The sequence below is a fragment of the Octopus bimaculoides genome, chromosome 14 (genome assembly GCF_001194135.2).
Source record: "Octopus bimaculoides isolate UCB-OBI-ISO-001 chromosome 14, ASM119413v2, whole genome shotgun sequence".
Classification (NCBI taxonomy): domain Eukaryota; kingdom Metazoa; phylum Mollusca; class Cephalopoda; order Octopoda; family Octopodidae; genus Octopus; species Octopus bimaculoides.
Genome location: NC_068994.1, coordinates 23,793,496 through 23,797,291, shown reverse-complemented (window position 1 = coordinate 23,797,291; position 3,796 = coordinate 23,793,496).

The following is a 3,796-nucleotide window of genomic DNA, read 5'->3' as shown; positions in this document are numbered from 1 at the left end:
AATTCCTCTCAACACATGGCTATGACGCTCCCCCACTACTTCTGCTCATGATCAGAGATGCACATATCGTCAGCCACCAAGGGATATGCTCAACTGGTTATGGTCAAACAACTGACAAGCAAATCTGTGGTATTAAGCAGAATATTTACTGTAGCCCATCTTTTATACCAAGACAAAACAATGTACATGATAACACTTCCAATCAGTTAAGATCAGAAGCCATGAGAGCCACTGCCTGGTACTATCATTATTATCATCATTATTATTAAGAGGCGAGCTGGCAGAATTGTTAGCACGCAACACGAAATTTTTAGCAGTATTTCGCCCGTCGCTACGTTCTGAGTTCAAATTCCACCGAGGTCGAATTTGCCTTTCATCTTTTCAGGGTCGATAAATTAAGTGCCAGTGAAACAATGGGATCGATGTAATCGACTAGTCACCTCGCCACAAATTTGAGGCATTGTGCCTCCAGTAGAATGGATTATTATTTTATTGTCTTTGCACAGCTTCTAACGCTGGTGTCAGTTGTTCACTACGAGTGAACTAAGGTAACAGCCCTTACTTTTCGAGCACCATCCGGAGTATTCGAGTGGTTCCAGGCAGTGCTGCTTTCTGCAAGTGCTTCACCCTTATTGCAGCCCCTATTTGTTACATGTACTTCTCAAAGTTTTTACTCACTGTTCCCGGGGCTCCGACAATTATTGATTCTACTACCACCTTTTTCAGCGACCACAACTGCTTAACCTCCCAAGCTAACCTGTCATATTTAAAGACTTTTCCTTCTTTATCGCATTGTCAGCTGGGTATCCTATATCTATGATCCAGCATAGTTTGCTTTCTTTCTCAATTAACACTATGTCTGGTTTCCTATTCTCCAGCTCATGGTCGGACTAAATCATAAAATCCTATAGGATCTTTACATTATCATTTTCGATGTGCCTTCCGGCTTAGGTTCTTACTACTTTTTTGTTTTGTCAGGTCAATACTTGTTGCAGAGTGTCCAATGGGCAGCCCTTGCTATGTTGTCATGACGTCTCTTATATTCTTTCTGGGCTAGTGGCGTATACTGATTGGTAATATACCATACGGTTTCATCGTTTTGTCCACAAATTCTGCACTTATCACTTTCTGTTGTCTATTCTGTATTTGATGTAATTAGTTCTTAATGCTTGCTCTTGGGCAGCACAGATTAGAGCCTCCGTTTCTGGTTTAAAGTCACTTTTAGTCATCCATAGTCATCTTTTTTCTCTTCTTGTCTTATTTTCAACAACCTTATGAAATTGTCCATGCATTCTTTTCTTTATCTATCTATTTTCAGTTTCATTCATTCTCAAGTGCTTGTACAGTGCTGTATCTTTGCAATCTTCCACCCTACACAAACCTGACCTTCTTACGTCCAATAATAGCGGTTCTGTGGCATTTTTTACAAACCATGCTATGTTGTTTTCTAATGCTCTAATGCTGTGTTCGCATCCAATCAGTCTTCTTAAATTTGTCTGTCATTTCTTTCTCCAGCAATTTATCCATTTCCGATATCCCCGAGTACTTATAGCCCGTCTCTTCTATTTGCTTCATATTCCACCCCCACCGACGGCATCACTAGCCCGTCCATACATTTAATTTTTCCTGTCTTCATGACTGCACTTTTTCAGTCCGAACTCCATTCTGATATCAGCACTGAAAGTGTACACGGTATCAACGAGGGGACTGGCTTTGGATTCATCTTTACCATCAAGTTTGAGGTCATCCGTGAATAACAAGGCGGCTTTTGAATACATACCTTGCCTTTACTTTCCTCAGAATCGGAGTTAGTGGTATTATACAAAGATCAGTGGGGACAGGCAGTCCCTTTGGAAGATACCTCTCCTGATTTCTATTGTCCCAAAACTTCTTCCATATGTCGTCAGTTCCGTCCTCCACTTCGCCATAATTTTTCCAAGCAATCCTTTAACATTTGATGCAATACCAAATAGGCTCATACATTCCATAATCCAAGAATGTGGGATCATATCCTATGCCTTACGATAATCGATCCATGACTTGGCTAAGTTAGTTTTCCTCCTCTTGCCGTCTCTAAGTACAGCTTTATCTACCAGAAATTGATCCTCGGTACTTCGGCACTTACGCTTGCACCCCTTCTGCTCATGTGGCAGGACTCTATTTTTTTCCAGATTGACTCTGCGACTATTCCAGTCAATAATTTCCACATAAGTGGAAAGTAAGATATCGGCATGTAATTGTCTACCGTATTGCCCTTTTCGATGTTTTTCAAGCACAGCACAATCCTACCCATTGTCAATCACTCTGGTGTTACTTGGTCGGCATTTAACAAGTTGTTGAGATGTGCAGCTATTCGTGCATGACATTCACCAAATCTTTTGATCTAGAAGCCTTGAAATCCATGTGATCCCGGGGCCTTCCATTTGCCCAATTTTTTTTTTTTTTTTTGCTGATTTCTTTCACTTCCCTAACTGAAATGACTAGTTCTGCCTGTTGTGGACAGACTACTGTTTGTTTCATTATTGCAACCATTCAGCATCCTTCTTGTGCTCCTTGTCTTTGCTCCAGATGTCATTCCAAAATCATGGGCTTTCAATGTTATCTGGTATCAACTTTCTATCTGTACACTCTCCATTTATTTGTTTGTAGAATTTCTTCTGATCTACTCTAAATAACCTATTCTGGTGGTATCCCTTCATTCTTTGCTTTCTTTGCAACGAGGTGTTGTTTCAGTTCCTCCATTACCACTTTCAGGCCTTTTCTTTCAATATGGTACTCCTTATTCCGTGCCCTGTATTTTTGTTCACCTTTAAGCTTACCCTTCCCTTATCGATCTAACACAGAAATGTCCATCGAGAGCGTATCTAACCCCGCCTGTATTCTTCTTTTCCACCATGGATCTTTTCTTTTTTCACTCCCATTATATTTCTTTTTCTTGACATCAACACCCACGTTTTCTGCTACAACAATACTTTCTGCCTTCATCAAATTATTTGGTTCTGTGATGCTTTATGTTCAGATGTATTTCAGAATTTCATTCACATTTTTCGTTTCTTGGTTCAATTTCCACCGATCAACCTTTTTAAGGTTTTAAATAATGTCGCTATCGTTCTCCTGTAGCCTTGCCTTTATTCTGTTGTAGATTGCCTTTTGCCCATCTGTCATGTCACCATTAGTTTTATTGTCTTCTTCCAGATCATCTATATGTCTCTCATTGAGCAAGCCATCACTGTTCCTTTTTTGTGGTTTATTAGAGATCTCACCTCTGTTTTCTGCTATAAGATTACTTTTATCAGCAAGAAATGTATTTTCCTCGAGGGCGTTTAACATGTGAGAGCGATAAAACACTGCTCTGAAATCTATCCAAAAATATCGGTCATAAAGACAACAAATGGAACCTAAAATAACTGACAAAGTGTTGGACTATATCCGAATAATACTCAATAAAATTTATTTTTATTTTCCGAATGAAACGATGTATTTGAACTGTGTCACCTCCGTCACTCGCACAATCACTTGTAAACGTGCTCGCCACACTCAAAGAGTGCTGGAGTACATTCGAGTAAGTAATACTCATTAAGTACACATCACTATTACGTAAGTGCGTAAACTAATTAATTAGGTGTACACCTCAGCTTTTCATGAACACATTTTACTAATTTCAAAATGATATTAAGTAATGTATAAACAAACGCACACACAAACATAAACGAATCGAATTAAAACAAACGACAAAGACTAGTCATTATTGACCACAAAAGCATTAAACAGATATATATATATATATATATATATA